Source organism: Canis lupus, chromosome 34 (genome assembly GCF_003254725.2).
Source record: "Canis lupus dingo isolate Sandy chromosome 34, ASM325472v2, whole genome shotgun sequence".
Lineage (NCBI taxonomy): Eukaryota > Metazoa > Chordata > Mammalia > Carnivora > Canidae > Canis > Canis lupus.
Window position 1 is genome coordinate 7,880,157 of NC_064276.1, and position 20,631 is coordinate 7,900,787.

The 20,631-nt window shown below is 43.7% G+C and overlaps 1 long non-coding RNA gene across 2 annotated transcripts; it reads right to left on the reverse strand.

Annotated features, from left to right (window-relative positions):
* Positions 1-115: 115 nt before the first annotated feature.
* Positions 116-20,248, reverse strand: LOC118353278 (uncharacterized). 2 transcript variants are annotated; one of them, XR_004811964.2, is made up of 4 exons: positions 19,999-20,248; positions 16,306-16,452; positions 9,037-9,386; positions 116-368 (listed from the first exon to the last, which is right to left on the reverse strand). It is a non-coding gene; the product is annotated as an uncharacterized LOC118353278 (long non-coding RNA). The 2 variants fall into 2 exon arrangements; XR_004811965.2 differs by lacking the exon at positions 9,037-9,386.
* Positions 20,249-20,631: the final 383 nt, after the last annotated feature.

Below are 20,631 nucleotides of genomic sequence, written 5' to 3' on the forward strand. Positions count from 1 at the left end.
TGGGTCATCACTTTGGGATCTCACCTAAGCGAGCATGGCTGCTTTCCCAGAACCCTTCACTCTTACTGCAAACCACAAACTCCACAAAATGTTTTAATTTGAAAAAAAAGCAGCATTTTATTGAATCCATACATCTGCTCTTACCAACCTCATTGTGTGTTAGCTGCCTGTACAATGAGATTATTGCTATCAGCTTTTATCTTAAACTTCAGCCTGGCCAAAAGAATCTGCAGTAATGCCCCCTTGGCTAAGGACCCACCAGACCCCAGGTAAAGAGAGTGCATTTCCATCCTCTTGGGTAATTAGCAGTAACACGTCAGGATTCGGTGAACTTGCTTCAAAGGAAGTTCATATGTCAGCATATGCAGCTGGTTGGGACAAAAATCAACAGTTAGTGCAACTTGCCAGCCATCTTAACAAAACTTAAGAATGATCTTCTATTAGATTTACTACCTCATTTACCAGACCATCGAAAGCCACTCAACCATTTATAAATAGTTTATAGAAATCATTGGCACAAGGGTCTGGGTATATGGACATCATAACTCACTTTAGTGCCCCTGGTATGTTATGGGATGGACCACCAAGGCCCCACAATCATACTGGTTTGCTGTGATCTGAACCACACTGGCGAATCATGTCATCCTTCTCATCCTTCCTGTCCCTTGGCCTCCATTCCACAGAGAGCCCTGATCAAAATAAAGGCTGCACAAAAATTGCCCAAGGGGATTAAAACATATTTAGTTCCAATAATGTCTTATATTCTTGAGCTAAGAGAAGTAATTGGTGAGTCACAAAACAGACTTGGAATACCTGATTCATATTCTGTTATTTCCACTGATAATTTTAAGGGAAGAAGGGAATTTTCAGTAGGATGTGTTCGGGTGCCAGTTATTTGAAGCATGAAAACTACCTGTAGGCCTTTAGTTACTACTCAGTTGCTAACTTTTGACAACAATGCCTTGACATATATCAAATTATTAACTATAGTTTTAAGCATAGACACAGAACATTTTGGGTGCCTGGGTGGCTCAGTGGTTGAACATCTGCCTTCAGCTCAGATTGTGATCCTGGGGTCCCAAGGTTGAGTCCCACATCAGGCTCCCTGGAGGGAGGCGTCTCTCCCTCTGCCTATGTATCTGCCTTTCTTTCTGTGTCTCTCATGAATAAATGAATAAAATCTTTAAAAAAAAGAACATTTTTACATGGACTGTTTGTTTTCTTATGGCTAAGTTTTTAGAGTTCTTTATAAATTCTGGACATGAGTCTTTTATCAGATAGGTGATTTGCAAATAATTTCTCCTTGTCTGTGTTTTTTATTCTTGTTTTCTAAAGAGTGCTTTTGAAAAAGCAAAACGTTTTCATTTTATAAAATACAGTTTATTAATTTGTCTTTTTGTTGTCTAATGAATCTTGCTTAATCCAATGATCACAAAGGCTTTCTCCAGGGTTTTCTCCTAGGGGATTTATTGGTTTAGATTTACACTTACATTTATGATCCATTTTGAATTCATATTTGGATATGGTACAAGATATTTTAAAAAGAGGGTATTTTTCCTTCTTTTTTCTTTTTTATCTATGTGTATTACTATTTGTTTAAGAGTATCTTTTCTCCATTGAACCAACATTGCATCATTGTTGGAATTCAGTTGTCCATGTATGTGTAGGTCTATTTCTGGAATCTACCTCATTCCATTGATCTGTTTATTTGTCTTTACACTAACACCACACTGTCTTGATTATTGTAGCTTTATAATGAGTCTTGAAATAAGATAGTCTAGTTCTCCAACTTTGTTCTTCTTTTTAAAGATTTTACTTGCTATTCTATTTTTTGAGCATTTTTTATTTGTATTCATTTTCTTATTGAAGTGTAGTTGACATACATACATTATATTAGCTCTAGGCATACAACATAGTGATTCAGCATCTACACATACCAGGAAATGATCACCATGATAAATACAGTTACCATCTGCCACCATACAAAGCTGTTACATATTTGCTATTCTGCTTTTTTTCATATTTGCTACACTAGATCCTTTGAAGTTCCATGTAAAATTGAGAAACAGTTTGTCAATTTCTACAAACTGAAAGGATGCTTAGATTTTTATTGGAATTAAGTGAAACTTGTAGAGCAATTTGGGAGATAATTTCTGATCCATGAACATGGTCTGCCTATCTATTTATGTAGGGCTCTTAGAATTCTTATGAATCATGTTTAGTTTTCAGATCTCTCACATCTTTCCTAAGATCTTTCCCTAAAAGTTCCACATTTCCAATGCTATTGTGAATAGTATTTTTTAAATTTCAAAATCCAACTGTTCAATGTTAGAATATGGAAATAATAATGGTCTTTTATATACTGATCTTTTAACCCTGCAACCTTATTAAACTCATTTGTTAGTTCTAGAAGTTTTCTGGTAGACTACACAAGATCTTCAACATAGACAATCTTGTAATTCAGGAATATACAGTTTCTTCCTCTCTGATCATACTGTACTTTATTTCTCTTCTGTGCATTGTTGCACTAGTTACACCTCCAGAGCAATGTTGAATAGAAGTGGCAGAGAGGGCATCCTTCTTGCTCCTCAACTTAGGAGGAAAGCATCCAGGCCCTCCCTACTGAGGATGATGTTTCTTCATAGGTACATCTTTATCAAGTTGAGCAACTTCTCTCTATTCATAGTTTGCTGAAAGTTTTTATCAAGAGTAGATGTTAGATTTTGCTAAATAATTTTCCTGTATCTTTTGAGATTATCATGTAGTCTTTCTTTCTTAGTTGGTCAACATGACTTATGTTAAACAAACCTTGCATCCTGGAATAAGCACTGCTTGATTATGATACATCACTATTTTTAATATTGTTCTACTAGATTTGCTAGACTATTGTCTAAAATATTTGTATCTATGCTCATTAGTGATATTTATCTATAGCTGTCTCTTCTTGTAATATGTCTGTGTGGTTTTGATATCAAGATAATGCTGGCATCATACAATGAGCTGAGAAATATTCTCTTCTTAAAATATTTGATGGACAGTTTCCCAAATGATACATGGAGGGTCAATGAGCATGTGAAAAGATGCTCAACATCATTAGTCATTAGGAAAATGCTAACACATTAAAACCCAGATGAAATGTCAGTACACTTAGATTAGAAAAGCTAAAATTTGAAAAATAAAATCAGCCATACCAAAATTTTGGCAAGGACACAGAGCAAATAAAACTCTCATTTACTGCTATTAAAAATGTAAAATGTCACAACCACTTTGGAAACAAATGTGACCAATTCTTGTAAGGTGTAATACAACTAGCATATGATCCAGCCATTCTACTCCTGTATATATTTACCCAAGAAAGTTGAAAGCATACACTCCTACAAAGCCTGTACACAAATTCTAATCCTTACTTTTTAAAAAATTAACAAAAATTGGAAACAGCTCAAACGCCCATCAACAGATGAATGGATAAACAAACTGGTACATCTTTATAACAATATACTACTAAGCAATGAAAAGAATGGCCCTACTAATACACAACTTGGAATAATCTCAAATTGTCTATCCTGAGTGAAAGAACCCAGACAAAAGAAGCATGCATATTATTTATGACTCCATGTATATAAAATTGTAGAAAATGCAAACTGATCTAAAGTGACAAGGTGGCAGAAAACAGAGACGTAGGACAGAGGCTGGAAAGGTTGAGAGGGAGGGATTGCCAAGGGGCATGAGGAATCCAGTAATGATAGATATGTTCATTTCTGGATCGTGGTCTCAGCTTGACAAGTGTATTCATACATCAGAACTTTATCAAATTGTGCACTTTAAGTACATGCAGTATAATGAACGTTGACAATGACTTGTAATGCTGTTAAACATAAATAAATACTATTTGTAAAGATTTAACTTTTGTGTAATATCTATAATTCTTTGCTGACCAAATTTAATGTGTCTTTATTGTAGATTTGGGAAAAAGAAAGTGCAAGGAAGAAAATGAAAATAATCCATCACTAAACCATTCCAAAATAATCACCTTTTAAAAATTCTATATACTTTCTTTTCTTTGGTTGTATATACATTTTTAAAAGATTATCTTATTTTGAGAGAGAGAGAGAGAGAGAATATTAGCAGAGAGGAGGGGTAGAGGGAGAAGCAGACTCCCCATGAGGAGCCCGATGCGGGATTTGATCCCAGGACCTCGAGATCATGACCTGAGCCAAAGTCAGACACTTACCTGATGGGGTCACCCAGGTGCCCCTGTATATACATTTTTCCTGCAACTTTCAGATTATAAAGCAGAGGCTGTTATGTAATCTACTCTTCTAACTTAATAAACTAAGCTAAGCATTTCGCTATATCATTAAATCTCCTACAATGCAGTTTTTAATGAGTTCATAATGGACTGCTACTTATTAAGCCAGTGTTTTATTAGATCTAGAAGTTAGGTCTAATTTCTGTTTTTAAAAACACTGTAACAAACATCTTTATGTATATAATTTGGAACATTTCTAATTATTTTCTAGCACAATACTTAATTTTCTCCATGTTTAGGAAAAAAAGTAATTTCTTAGTTAAATAGATAGTAGGCCTTTTATACCTTTTTTTTTTTTTTTTTTTTGTCCATGGTACCAAATTTCCGGGGCGGGGGGGTTATTTTTGACAGAATTTGTCCTTTTCCTTGTTAAAAATCAATGCATGCCATCCTTTTTTATATTTTCGGGATCACATATGTCCAGGAAAAATACAAAAATTCATTTTTAGAAAAATAAAATAAGGGACACCTGAGTGGCTCAGTGGTTAAGCGTCTGTCTTTGACTCAGGTCATGATCCTAGGGTCCTGGGATTGAGTCCCACATCGAGCTCCCCACAGGGAGCCTGCTTCTCCCTCGCCTGTGTCTCTGCCTCTCTCTCTGTGTCTTTCATGAATACATAAATAAAATATTTAAAAAAAAGAAAATAATTGATTTAGGATCATTTCACTGCTTAGTGAAAATCAAGATCATATGTTAGAAAAAGCTATTATTTTTAAAGAGCTGCTTATCATAGACCCGAAACCCAAGAATTAATTTCAATATCTAGTTGTTGCTCTTATTGTTATTTTTTTTTAATTGCCGTAAAACCCATAAAAGGCTCACACTGCTAGTGTGGCCTCATTAACACCATCTCCTGACTAGCGGACAGGGAAGGTGTCTTCAGTTCCTTGAGTCGACTGTGATTTTCTCAGGACTGGGAGGAAGCGATAATGGATTGTTAGGGAGCGTGCTCTGAGACAGTGGTGGGACACACAAATAAATTAGCGTCAAGGCCTCAGGCTGAGATACTAATTAACTCTGGCTGTTTCTGCTAAGCTTGGCCCCTCAAACCTGACTTCACCTGGCTGGACACTCAGATTCTCCCCAAGTGGAGGCCCTGCCTCGAGGAGGAGGGAGAGAAGTCTCATGATCTCTCCTCCCTGAAGAGCCACATGCATCCTTAATTCAGTGCCTTTGTTTAATCTGCCAAGGGAGGCAGGGGGAGGGAAGGAGATGCAGGATACAGAAGGGCAAGTAACCCAGGTATAACATTCCAGTGGTTGCCATTGCTCTGTCCTTCTAGAAGATGCTGTGAGTGCCATCAGAAAAGGCTGAGAGGAGGGTACCTCAGGAGGCCCTCCTGCAGGTCGCGGTATACACAACAGGTCCTCCTAGTGACCTGGCCTCCTTGGCTACCTGCCCTTGTCCAAACAAGGTTGCCCATCAGAATCCCCAGTGATCCAAGGGTCTTCACCAACCTCCTCTACTCTTCGGGAACATATTCACCAGAACCTGGGCTGCACACAGCTTTGGTCTTGTGTGCATGGGTGCTGCTGAGTAGTCCAAGCAATGAGCAGAATTTATTTCAGGGCCTATTTGTGCAAGCTATGCATTCTGATTTACACCTGATCCCTGCAGCTGATGGCCTGTGATAGAAGGCACGGAGCACTGAGTGTGAGGCCCAGAAGATCCTTTATGGGGTAAAATGAAAGCAATTGTCCAAAGCTAACCCCAGGGTGACCTAAGGCCCTGCTCAGATTCTACTGACATGGAATGGGGAGCAAAGTTGAGTGGTGATCTAGGGAGGGATCCTGCAGGGGTTCAAGGCAGGTGCTCCCAGCCTTAAGGGCAATCGAGGATGTCTTTGGGGGAGTCAACACACCAGACAGGAAGACCATCTGTCAAGGCTGTGTCTTCGTAGCCAGGGAGCACCCACTTGCTGCTTTGCAGTAAACAGAGGAAGGAGGAAGCAGGACTTCAGCATTTTCTCCCGCCGACGCTCAGGATGTCTTCGGAGGGCAGCCTCCAGATACAGATGCTCTGCTAGCGGTGTATGTAGATCTTCTCTCTGAGGAATAGTCACTCCTCTGATGTTGGTGCAAGGATCTACATTTCTCGTTGCCTGCAGTCCCACATGGATATAGACGCAGGATGCTGTGTGCAATTAGGCAGAAGAACTCAAGCCCACTTTGCCCCTTCCTTTCAAGCTGCATGCTTAGCCTTTGTATTGAGCACTCAAAAGGGCTGTGATTTTTTTTTCTTTTTGAAAAAAAGAAAAAAAAAAGATGTGTGATTTTTTTTTTCTTTTTGGATCATTCCGCTCTGGTTGAACTCATTTAACAACTTTATCTGAATCTTTTATTGAAGGTGAATTAAACTGGATACTTATACAACTGTAATAGCCCAGAATCAGGTTTTCCTTAATTTACACTTGACAAGATATACAGAAATTCCTTGCAGCTCTACAGGAGGTTCCCATTGTATGAGCCACGTAATTACAACAGGACCTGATTTGAGAGGAAACACGGAGACAGCATAAGAAAGACCTAATGTCTGAAAAGACAAAAAGAAAGTGGTAGTGGGTAATTTAAGTATAGCAAACTTCCTGACTCCCAGACACACTTGAACGGGGTGAAGTAGGCCAATGCTGCCCTTAGGTCCCCTCTCTTGGCTCCCAGTGACTTCCTAGGGACCCTGTTTATTGTGCTCAGCTTGAACTGCTCAGGTCTGAGCTGGAGCCCATTGGCTGATGGTCGATGCCCAGACCTCCAGTACTTGACCTGGTCAGCTTCTCGGTCACCACTGGCTACAACACCCAGCCCAGCGTGGCTGTCCCAGTGACCACAACGACCGAGCCAAAGCAGACCCCACATTAGGTGTCGTCCACCGTTACCCACCGCTGGGAAGTTGATCCGTGTCAGTCCCTGGGTCCCTTGGCTGGCCACAGCTTAAACCCCTAGTCAGTCCTGCCTGGGGGAGAAAATACATCTGCAGCCTTTCCTCAGTTTCCCTTCAGACCCCACAGAGCTCTGATTTGATTATCTGCACGTGAAATTTATCACAGGAGTGACAAAAGAGTGGCAACTCCCTCTTCCCTTAAGTTTTGCCTGGTTTCCCAGCTCCAACCTAGTATTCTGGTCCTAGAGATTTAGGGATCAGCATTTAAAGGGCCTGCCTCTCTGCACCCCGGAGCCGCCTGGAAGCCCTAGAACTGGAACATTTCCCCAGAGTCTACGGGCAGATGAAGTATTTCCACCAGCCCGGCCTGATTGCTAAGTTGGACCCTGGCAGCATGTAGTTTTTCACTGCAGCCCTCGCTTCTGGGCTGGACCTGCTGGGACCGGCCAGCAAACCCTCATCATCATTCCTGCCTTATCTGTGCCTTCCATCTCCCTGGTATCTGCTGCAGAGGCCACCTCCAGGCCATGCACCCAGCTCTGCCATCCCAGGCTGCTCCCTCCACTGGCCCTGCTGAGGACTAAAGAGCTTTGCCCCTGATGCCCATGGGAACCTGGCAGTAATTGTACCCAGAGGGAGGGATGTAACCCTAGGACATCCAGGGACATGTGTAAATGCAACTTTGGGAACAGCAAGCCCTGCTTTGCCTCTGTTGCCAGATTAACGATAAGTCACTAGAGGAAATCAGTCTGGTGGGAAGAGTATTTTCTGGTCTGTTGGTGAAAGGCTTAGGGGATCCATCCTGGATCTTTCATCTGGGAAGTGATTCACAAATAAAACTGCTTGTCAATTAAAATGCCATTGGATGAGCCTCGAGTTAGAAACAACTCAGGAGCTGCTGAGTCAGCCCGGGAGCAGAGGGTATTTGCAGGAGGAGCTGCTCTGGGCACCGTCTCCTCCCTTGGCTTCCCCAGCACTGCTCTCACATTCTCAACCTCATGTTCTCCTTTTTCCTCTCTCCACGCTCCAGTGTCATCTTCCTCAACTTAACCTCAACTCGACCACCTTCTCTGTTCACACCCTGATAAGGAGCACTCATTCCTATGCCCTCAGAGCTTTCCTTCGCGGCAGCTCTGGACTTGAGGCTCCTGTGGGAATATTCCCCAGACATCACAGATACCAAGGTCAGTCTCTGCCACTACGTGGCCCACAGCTCAGTGGCCCCACGTCCAACCAGATGCAGGTGGCTGAGCTCTTGCGGCACCCTTGCCTCCTCTTTTCCCACAGGGGGTCGGTTACCAAGCCCACTAGTTCTCCTTGCACATTGGCTGCCCTACATCTCCTCTCTGCTGTCCCAGCCTCCTCGCCCCAGCCTTGGGTCAGGTGCTCCTAACATATCGCTTTCATTACCACACGGGCCTCAAACTGATCCCCGACCCCCACTCCCATGCTCTTCCACCAGAGTTAGCTTCCCACAATATAAGCTGCTCTCAAGACTCCCCAGACAATCCCCTTTGCCTTCTTCAGAATGAAGTGCTCATACATGGGGATGGCCCAAGGAACCCTTCATGGGCCCCTGGCATTCCTCTCCAACTCTTCAATTAAACAATGCTTTTTAAATTAAATGAGCCTTTTATTTTAGGGTAATTTTAGAATCACTGGAAAGTTGTGAAGGATGCTGTGGGTACAGCCCTCACCCAATGTCCCCATTGTACCTTATATGCTAAGACACCATGGAAAAAAACAAAATGAGCATTGGGAAATTATTATTAACTAAACTTCAGATTTTATTGGGAGTTCTAGATTCTGTCCCTTTCTGTTCCAGGCCCCCATCCAGCCTCCCACTGACCTGCTATGTCTCTCCAGCGTCCTGTTGCCTCCTCGTGGTTTGTGACCAGACAGTCTGGGGGAATAGGTCAAGGATCCTGTAGAGCATCCTGTATGGGCTTCCTGATGTTTCCTCGTTAGACAGAGGTGATGGATTTGGGGGAAGGACAGGGTGAAATGACCACCTCATCAGCACACACCATAGGTGAGTGACCTCCACACAACACCAACAGTCATGTCAATCCTCATTACTTGGTCAAGTGGTTTCAGCCAGTTTCTCCATGGAAGTCATGATTTTCCCCTTCCAGACTCCATTCCTAAGACATGATATACCTCTCAGTCCAAGACCTTGTCCAGCAGGCTTTCCATTGCCTAGAAAAATGCAAATCGATGGCAGCCATCAAACTCCTTGCCTTTGCAAGGATGTAGTTCTGCCCCTGCTCTGGTATCCATGAGGATCCTAAATTGTCCTCACTACTGCCCACCCCTCAAGGACTCTCACCCCTGGTAGGTGAGACATAGCCAAGGCTAAAGTCTGCTTACCTTGGCCCTTCTTCACCTTCCCTTGGAAGTGGGGTGGACAGAGGATCATGCATGCTTCTCCACTCCCAGGCCCAAGCCATCAGCAGGCCTACAAGGGAGGAGGTCCTCCTATGTCCAGGCCCATTGCTGGGGAGACCTTGCTGCTGCATGCACGTGAGGAATAAAGCTGGCACCGGGGTCACTTTCTGACTCTCCCTTCAGCTCTCCTGCCACTTAGCTCTGAACTCAAGCAGAAAAGCAGAGGTGAGGGGCTTAGAACCCACCCAGAGATCCACCATCTTTCTGGACTCAATGGTTCTACTTTGAGGAGCTGTCTTAGGGAGACAGGAAGAGCCAAGTTTGGAAATGCCTATTCAAGAATGCCTCTTCCCAGTGTCATTTATAACACGAAAGAGATGGGGGCATCTCTTGTCCTCCACGCCAATACATTCGGCAAATTACTAAATCCTGGAGATTGTGTCCCTTATACGGCTCTTATCTGCTACTCTCTCTACTCATGGCTGCCTTAAAGTTTCCCATCCTAATCCCTTCCCAGGTTCCTGTGGGATCTCTGACACCATTTCTCCCTTCGGATCCATGCTGTATCTAGTTACCCACTGCCCTGCTGCATCTTCAACACTCCCCATTGTCTAAACAGAACAGAGTCTCTGATGTTAAATCTGATAAAATAAATAAAAAATAAAGGAGGACACCTGGGTGGCTCAGTGGTTGGGCATCTACCTTCAGCTCAGGGTGTGATCCTGGGGTCCTGGGATCGAGTCCCCCATCGGCTCCCTGCAGGGAACCTGCTTCTCCCTCTGCCTGTGACTCTGCCTCTCTCTCTTTCTCTGTGTCTCATGAATAAATAAATAAAATCTAAAAAAAATAAAAAATAATAATAAAATAAATAAATAAATAAATAAATAAATAAATAAATAGAAATAGGGGAAAAAAAGAAAAGAAAAGAAACCCTCCAACATGGCTGGCATAGTCCCCCAATCCAGCTACAGGGCAAGACAAGCTGAATATATTTGGATATTCTTCCAAATATCTCTTCTGACTAGGAATAACTTTTATAAGAAAGCATTACTCGTGATATTTTTCATGTAGTGATTGATTATATTTCCTGTATATTTTCCTCATTTTCTACCATGAACTTTGTAGTAATTACTTTCATGTAAAGAAAACATTTTTTAAAAAGAGTTAATATGACCTACTTAGGGGGAATATAAGGCATTTTTAACTTAATCACTTTTTAATGTTTTTATTGAAATATAATTAATATACAGTGTTACAGTTATTTTAGGGTCACAAAATAGTGATCCAACAATTGCACACATTTCTCAGTGCTCATCACATGAATGTCCTCTTGACCCCCTTCCCTATGTCATCCACCTCTTCCCATCTCTCCTCTGACTTAATCATATTTTAATAGTAAACACAAACACGCTGGCCCAAAGTCCAGGTGGTAAGTACAGAAACCATGTGATTTCTGTGCAAAGTTTGACTCTTGGCCGAGGGTGGTTCAGGTTTCGACCTCTCAGATGGAATCGGTGCTCTGAGCACCTCGAAGAGTTCGCCCGCCCGTCCACTTGTATGATAAAGTGTGCGGGGCACGGCCACCCTTCCTTGTCAGTGCCTTGCTTAGTTCTCTTCACTTTCATTTCTGATTCCAAAGGGTCTTAGAGACGGCCAGCCATCGCCTGTGGTTTCCTGAGTCTCGTTTGCCCCCACAAGGTTCTTCTCTTGCACTTCATGCTCTGTCTGCTGCCCTTGGAAGGTCCCTGCCTCTGGAGGACGATGCCCCTAGCCCATGTCTGTTCCTCTGAGAGCCTGCGGGGGACACAGGCTGGCAGTAACCCAGAGCCCCAGGACCTTGCACAGAGGCGGTCTGCTCTCCACATTGAGCCAGCCTGCAGTCCTCTCCATCCTGTCAAAGGGCAGGAGGAGCTGGAAAAGAGATACCATATAGTAAGGTGGCAAGAACACTATGGGGCGGACTTCTGGACCTGGGAAAGATCACTCCCAGACCACAAGGTCTGTGCCTTGACGGCACCAGGGCACTGCAGTCCCCACTGTGCTAAACAGCAAAAGAACCACTAGCCACCTGGGGCTTCTTGCATTTATATTTAAGAAAACTAAATACAATTTAAAGTGTAGTTTTCCTTTGCTGCTGTAACAAATTATCCCAAACTTAGTGGACAAAACAACACAAATGTATGATGTGCAGTTCTGGAGGTCAGAGGCCCAGCCCAGATCTCCCTGGGTTAAAATCACCAGTGGGGCTGTGTGGCTTTCTGGAAGTTCTTGGAGAGAATTCCTTCTCGGCCCCTTCAGCTTCCGGAGGTATCTGCATTCCTGGGCTTGTGACCTCGGGATCTCCAGGGCCCATGGTGACCAGTGGAGGCCCTTTCCCCCGGCCCCTGGCCTGCTTGCACACTGCAGGACCCTTGTGTTTGCATTGGGTCCACCTGGAGAATCCAGGACCAGCTTCCATGATAAAGGTCAGTCCAGTAGCAAATTTCACTCCATCAGCTTCCTCAACCCTCTTGGCCACATAAGCTCACAGCTTCGCCAGCCATCAGGACAGGTGCATTGTTGGGGAGGTCACTACTCTGCTCACTGCAAATTCTCAGCCACGAGCCAGATTGACTGGAGCAGAGTAAGACCTCACCGTGATTGCAGAAAGCTCTAGTGGACAGTGTGGCGCTCATAAAGTCACTCTGACAAGAATTCCCACAAAAGCAGTGGAGACAGTTTGCTTGCTCAGTGGGGTTAAAGAGCACGAGGAGAGCTAGAGCAAGGTCAAGGTGGAGGAGATGCCTGCTGGGGGTGAGGGGATGCAGAACACCACCCTGAGCCCCACTCACAGCCCCCCTTCCATTCACCTCAAGAACAAAGACTGTCCTTGACCAAACTTCAGACAGGCTGCCCTGAGCTCTCTTTTCACTGAAGGCTCATCCCTGGGCCTCCACCTGCTTCCTCCACCTGTAGACAGAATCCCACTAAGTTGTTGAGCAAGAATCTCCAGCCTTGACACCTGATCAGGTCCCTCAGCAACACCTTAGGGGCTGTGTCCTCAGCTGGCCTTTGGCAAGAGTCCCGTCCAGCAGCTTTAGAAGCCCCGGCCTGGATGTCCCCTCTATGAACTGTCCCATCCCTGAGCCTCGCTGGCCCCTGGCGGTGAATCCCCAGCTGCATCCGCTATGTCTATAGTGGAGCTCGTCTTCCTGAAGCTTCCTCTCCCCCATCGCCTGAGCCCTGGGTCAGCACTGTCTCTACTGCCTCAGCCAGTGTCCACTCCAGTCCTTTGGCCACCTCAGCCTCTCTACCTTCAGTGTCCAGAGTCCTAGCCTGGTGCCCATCCTATCCTGCCCTTGTCTACAAATCCTTAAGTAGCCCTTTGCTCTCTTCCCTTTACTGATATGCCATGAAACCAAGGATCAAATGTTAATTATCCGTGACCTCTTATTGAATAAAGTTTATTTTCTTTATTCTATATGAAACTGTTTACACTTTCTGTAGTTCTAGTTCTCACCAAAAAAGCCTCAGATAACAACATGAAGTAGCTCTTAACTCATATTTGGTCTCCAACTTGTATTTTCAAAAATGTAGATCAGCATAACTACATTTAAAAAAGCAAAGACAAGGAGGCACATGGGTGGCTCAGTCAGTTAAGCATCCTGACTCTTGATCTCAGCTCAGGCCTTGATCTCAGGGTCATGAGTTTAGATCCCACACTGAGCTGCATACTGGGCATGGAGCCTGCTTTAAGGGAAAAAAAAAGCCAAAATGGAACCCCAAGAAGGATGACAAATAAAGTTGTGTCATAAAGCAACACAAAGAGAGTAACCTGAGGCCAACCCTTGCAAGCATACGGGCTAAGCCTGCCACTACATTTAAACCTGATGCTCTCTTTTAGAGGTGCCTGTTATCCAAATGCTTAAAACACATAGCATCTTCGTGGTGAGAACAAATGTGTCCCCTCCAGCAAACATGATAGTAAACCCTATCTACTTCAGAGGCAGGATGTAGGTGGAGCACAGACAACCATCAAAAAATATTTAAAAGGTGTAAATGAGAAAAGGAGACTAAATACTGCCCATCTCATGCATATTACCATTCTCAGGGTGGTACATATCATTAGGAATAATTAACATGCTCGATTAGAAGCAGAGGTTGAAACTTGTCATATCGCAGGAAAAGGACGAAGGAAGTCAGACAGAGCACAAGGAGGAGGGAAGAAAAAGAAATAAAAATAGGAAAACTCTAGATCTTCATGTATTACCAGGAGAATTTCATTTCAAAGAGAAAATCAAGAGCTTTCAAACATTGAGTTGCTAAATGCATATCAAGAAGGGCATTAACATATTTTCGTTATGACACTGCTCTGAGTCTCATTCAAAGTATGCGTTCCTGAGAAAGTGGCACGCTAGAACGGGATCATAATAACTGGTCAGTTGTACTTGACATACACTGAATGAAATATCAACAAATGGTTAAGCACATAGACTAAGAACAACGATGTATGAAATGCCTACCCGGTGATCACAGATTGACTTAAACCATATATAATATACAGACTATAACAACACTGTCTACACTTCAATACTGCCAAGTGGCTCCGACGCTTAGCTTATAATTATGCAGAATCACTGTTCCTTTATGTTGCTGAGACAGCACTGGCTTTATTTATTTTTCTTTTTTTTTTTTTTCCAGCACCAGCCTTTTTAAGATTTTCTAGTGGAAGGCTCTGAGCAGCTGCTAAGATCCACCCCTATAAGTATTTACTAAGTGACAGTACTATGCCAGGTTCTACAGTGATTCCAAAGGATGTGAGAGCGTAGTTTCCAGAGTTCATGATCTACCTGAGAGTAGCCAGCAGAGAGCAACATCAGAGGTGTCATCATCACATGGCTTATGGAAGGCCCTGTGGGAGAAGGTTGTGCTGGTTTGCTCACACGGATGTAAAGCCAGTTCCCCTACCAGATGGGTCAACAGACCCCGGCAAGGGTGCAGTGGGAAACTCATCTTGAGCGACAACACTGGGGTTCAGTAGAAGGAAGGAATGGCTCATGTGCAGTGTGCGTGTGTGCGTGGACTGTCTGTCTTCTGGGGGTTGTGTTACTGGGCAAGGGTGCCTTGAAACACTTGACCTGCTTCCAGACTCCAAGAAGACAGCAGCATGAGATAAGAAGGAATCGTGTACTGGAATTCCAAAAAAGACTCATAGGGCTCCATTCTTTGATATATGTCAACGTGAGGGATACTCTATATAGCCAGGCAAGACTTGAGGAAAGAGTCTTATCATGAAACTATGAAACAATGGGAGGGGATCAGTGGCAAGAATAATCTTGAGAATAAACTAACATTCTCCAGGGCAGCAGGTCTTTCTATCTGGGCAAAAATATCTGGGTTTGGTCTATGAGTCAGTCCAGTTAAACATTCTTGAGTAGAACAAGGAAGTTGGGGCAGAGCCAGGAGCCAGGAGCCAGGGTCCTCCTGGAAGGGAGCAAGGGCACCTTGGAGAAACTTGTAGGGATTTGGTAAGTGGAGGAGCCATGTGTGACATGCAGGTAGAAGCACACAGGCAAAGGTGGCTCCAGAAATCCTTATGGCAAAGGGGGTCGAGTCTGGCCAGCTGGACACAGCCACAGGAGCCACCAGTTTTGGATGTTGGCAGACCCGAAACCAAAACCAGAGGTAGGAGGGACTTTTGGAGAAGTATTCACAGCAAACAGGCAGCTGAGGGAAGAATGGGATCATCGGAAAACTCATCTCGGAATAAGTATTTTGCCAAATCCCGGTTGGTTGGAAAGGACAGGAAGGCGTCACAGTTCTGGATTGGACCTGAGTCCTGCCATTTATAGGTGTTGACTTTCTACGAGTTACATAGCTTCTGACCTTCCATTTGTTGGAGATAATAATAACCCTGCTTGTAATGTTATTGTGAGGATGAAATGCCTTTTGATTTGCACAATGCCAGGTCCACAACAAAGATTCAGTTAATTTAGCTGTTAATGAAAATAAAGCAACAGAAAGAGAATCAGATCATAAGCAGGAAAGAGAATGTCCCAGAAGTCCATCAGCAAGCTCAACTGAGCTGGCTCACATTCACCAGTTGGCACTGGCCATTGTGTGCATCCAGACTCTTCCTCAGCTGGATCAGCTGAATTAGTGAAGCTCAGTGCAAAATAAAGATGCAGGGCCCCTCGTTCAAAATATCTTAGAATTTCAAGACAGCACAAAGACATATCCAAGGAGATAAACAAATAGAGTAAAAGCAAATGGATGGAACCCAACACGACAGTTGGTGACTGCTAGGCTGGATTTTTAAATTCAACTACATGCTATATATAAGGGACACATCTGAACCTAAAGACATGGGAAAAGGTGGAAGTAAAATGACAGCAAAATGTAAGTAGGCAAATGCTAATCAAAAGAAGGCTGAGCTCACTGCAGCAACAGCTGTTAAAGCTTTAAGGCAAAAGTATTTTAGGCCTAGAGAGAATCACTACTAAATAATTTTTAAAAATCAGTTCAATAAGAGCATTTAACAATTTTAACCTCTATGAAGCTTGTAAAATGCCCCTAAACAACTTTTTGAAGGTATAGACATATATACAGGGAGGAAATGAAAAATCTACCCCATACAATGTGGTCTTTCCACATTGTTTTCAAACATCGTTAGGTCCAATGGGGAGAAAGCCCCAAAAGTATGGAAGAGTTGAACAACACAATCATGATGGGTAATTTTATGTCAACTTACCTGGATGAAGGGGTGCCCAGAGAGCTAGTACATTATCTCTAGGTGTGTCTGTGAAAGATTCTGGAGAAGATTCTCACTAATGCAGCAGACTGGGCCAACACCTGCCCTCAGCACCATGCGCGCACAGCATCCAACGCAGTGAGGGCCCTGCCAGAGCAGGAAGCAGAGGGAGGGTGAATTCTCTGCATCTGGCACGTCCATCTTCTCCTGCCCTTGAACATCAGAACTTTTGGGTCTTGGCCTTTTCGACTTGGGGGCTCATACCAACAGCGTCCCTGTTCTCAGGTCTGGAGGACTCAGACTAAGCTCCACCACTGGCTTTCCTGCATCTCCAGTTTGCAGACAACAGACCCAGGGACTTCTCAATCTCTATAACCATGTGAGTTTCTCCCTTTGTATATATAAATATATCCCCTATTGGTTCTGTTTTTCTGAAAAATTCTGACTAATGTAACAATGAACCAGCATGTTTTAATGGACTGTGCAGAATTCTGCACCCTACAATTAAAGAATCACATTAACCTCAAACTCACATGAAACATTTACAAAAATTGGCCATGCACAGAGCACAAAACAAGTCTCCACTCTCCACCGAGCTCAAACAATTTATGTCTGGCAGATCATGTTGCATGATGCAACTGAGCAAGAAGTCAACAAGATAAAGAAAAAAGGCCTCTAAGTACATAAAAAGGGGAGGTGGAAGGGGGACGGGGTGATAGGCATTGAGGGAGGCACTTGACGGGATGAGCACTGGGTGTTATACTATATGTTGGCAAATCGAACTCCAATAAAAAAAAATACAAGAAACAAAACAAAACATGATTTTAAATGATTTGTGGGTCAAAGAGGAAATTGAATTTAGAAACATGGAGAAATGAATGACCAAGAAAATATTCCATGAGGGATGCCTGAGTGGCTCAGTGGTTGAGCATCTGCCTTTGGCTCAGGTCATGATCCTGGGGTCCTGGGATCTAGTCCCGCATCGGGTTCCCTGAAGGGAGCCTGCTTCTCCCTCTGCCTGTGTCTCTGCCTCTCCTTCTGTGTCTCTCATGAATAAATAAATAAATAAATAAAAATTTTAACAAAAGAAAGAAAGAAGAAAGAAAGAAAGAAAGAAAGAGAAAGAAAAGACTCTAAGTATTAACAAGTAAAGCATCCAGATTTAAAAGTTAGAAAGGCCACTCATTGAACAGACCCAAATAGAGCAGATGTGAAGAGACAATAACGGGGCAACAGAAATCAGTTAAATAAATAGTGAATAGAGAAAAGAGAGTCAAATGTTGGTTTGGCGGGAGGTTAATAAAATAGACAAATATAAGTAAAGCTAATTAAGAAGATAAGAGAGAAACACCAATAAAAAAAAAGAAAATGTACTGTGTTCAGGAAAAAAAGATGTAAATAGCACATAACAATGAGTTAATAAACTAAGTATATAATACCGTTCAACTCAATGCATTTAAACCACTTGCATTTTGTTCCTCTTCATTAAAAGCCAAATTATTCTAAGGCTTTCATACTCAAAAGAAAAAAGAAGAAGAAGAAGAAGATAAGAGAGAAGGCAAAAATAAGCTGTATTAGGAATGAAAGTGGACAAACCTACACTTCTAATGCATATTGAAATAAAACATACATAACTATGCACCAACAAATTTGGAAACTTGAAATGGAGAAATTACAGAAAAGCGTAACTTGGCAAAACTGAATCTAGAGGAAACTCTGAAAGCACCAGGATTACCAAGTAATCTGGAGTAGTGGTTAAAAGTGTTCCTGCAGAGAAAATACCAGACTCACACAGTGTTACAGGAAACTCCTACCAAACTTAAAATCTTATGCAAATTCTCCCAGAGCATAGGAAAAAATAATATATTTCCCAAGTATTCTAGGAGACCGTGTGTCTCGACACTGAAGTTAAAACAGGAGCAGTGCATTAAAAAAAAAAAAAAAAAAAGCAAACACAAAAGGAAAAAAAAATCACAAGCCAAACTCACTCCCAAGCCCTGTTTCAATATCCCTTAAATAAAATATTAGCAAACGGAATCTGACAGTATATATAAAATGATAATCCATATGTATACAGGGCACTTACTGCAGGAATTGAAGCAGGGTTTGATGGGACAAAGTTTATGAATATTACTGACGACATTAACAGATTAAAGGACAAAACTGAGTGATTTTCTCCATATGTTGGGAAAATCACCCATTTTCCTAAGGTAACAATACATAGTGATTCACCTTTTTTTCCACGTGTTTCTGAGGTTCTGTTAGATTTAATATAGAAACAAGTATTATAGGAGTTGGGACAAGGTTTATTAAAACTCCTCCAGTGTTTCTGTGGTTGATTTAGAATAGCTTGATCAAAGCGATGTCCAGTATAAAGCAGATAATTACATCTCATCGTTTCTCTGTCTCTGGGACACAGGGGCTCCACGGTGGGCACCAAGGAGCTCAGAACCAGTCCTGGGGGCGCCGTGCCATCCTGTGTCCCAGACCCGCCCCTGACCTGCACCCCAGTGCCCTGCTGTCCACCTCTGCCAGCGTCACCCCTCGACTCAGCCAGCAGCTAGAGTGGATGGAATCACAGGTCCCTGCAGGGTGACCTCTGCCTCAACCACACCTGTAAGGACAGTCCCTATGCAGCAGAAGGCTCTGCGCTCTGCCCTCCTGCCCCAGGGTATAGGGAGAAGCCCCAGGCCACCACTCAAGAGAGTCCCACTCCTCTCCTGAATCACAGGAACAGCATGTTCTCCTGAGCCACTCACCATGGGCTGTCACCGGGAACATCCAACTGTGTGGTTTAGGAGCTGCGGCAACTCCCAGTCAGGAGGGCCAGTGCCCCCCCAGGCGCATGGTGTCCCAGCAGCAGCGCAGAAGCTGCTTCCCAGGTGGAGGATGCCAGCAGAAGGGGGCATGGCCCTGACCCCAAACCCCAGGGATCGAAGCAGGGGGCTTCACAGAGCGGCACCTCTCTGCCCACTCACCACTCACAACATTGGGTTGGGGGGGCTTATTCCGTGCAGGTGCAGGAGGACCCTCAGCAGGGAACGGGGTGGGTGGGCTGGGCGGCCTGTTTTTTCTCCAGGTCCTGCTCAAAATTGCGGGAAAAGCAGCCAATGAAACAGAAAATCAATAAAACATGTAGAACATCTGATGGAGGTAAGCTCTATGGAGAAGGGACAAAGAAGGCTGGCAGGGGTGCGAGTGAGTGTCAGAGGTGTTAGAATCGGGAAAACTGACTTGGACAAAGATTTGACCTCAGTGGAAGGACAAACTATGCATGTTGGAGAAAGAGCGTTTGAGAGGAAAGAAAGAAAAGTCTCCAGGTGTTTGCAGGATTCGGGGTGCTGCTCCCCCAGCGCCCTCCCCCTCCTGCCGCAGCTTTGAGCTGCCCGATAAACCTGTCATTTTTCTAATGGCCTCAAAGTTCCCAGTTTTCATGTACACCAAGGGTAGGCTGCAGATTTTATATAGTAATAAACCTCAGCTGCTACATTCTTCTTCTTCCTTAGAAGAGTGTAACTCCTCAATAAGGCATTTTAAATTTAAATTTATTTCGAGAAAGGAGCTTTCTCTAAAAGCCTTTATACTCCTTCAAGCAACAGGTTAGGAACAGCCACAGTGATGTGATAACCTACATTTTCTTCCTTGAGCGATGATGGGAAAGGCTTCTTACCCCGATTCTCTCTGCACACTCACCTTTGGCTCTGCACCCAGAGGACCGTGGATGAAACACGGAAGGAGAAAACTGGAAAAGACACTTTGGACTCAAATATGACGTAAAAATCTCCGAGGGATACAAACACAGTGCAGCGATGGGGGCTGGAGCAGGGGGTTCATTCCAGAAGCGGAATGCAGCTGCTGACAGTCAGCTCCTGTGGAGTGGAGGAGACACACCTCTCAGGCATCAGCGGCCCGACAGGCAGGAGGACAGAGACCGTGTGTCTGTGTGGCTGCCTCCCCGCGGCACACCCCCCTCCACCCAGGCTGAGGTTTCAATAAGTCAAGGTCATTCAAATTCCTCGTTGGCCAGAGGCCAGCAGCAGCGAGTCCCAGGCTGAGGATCACATTCCTCCTGAAATCATTTCCAGCCATAGTAAAGGAGCAGACGCCACAAAGCCAACCTCCCACCTTGTCCCAAATTCCAGGAGCCTCATATATTGAGCTGGACTCATGTGGACTCCACTGGGAGCCACATAGCAGCAAGGCCTCCCCTCTTCCAGTCATATTTCAAAGAGCTACTGCAAGATGCAAAGATAAAGGTATCAGTGTTAATATATTAAGAACAAATTTGGGAGTTGGAAAGTTAAAAATAAAACTCCAAAATGCATT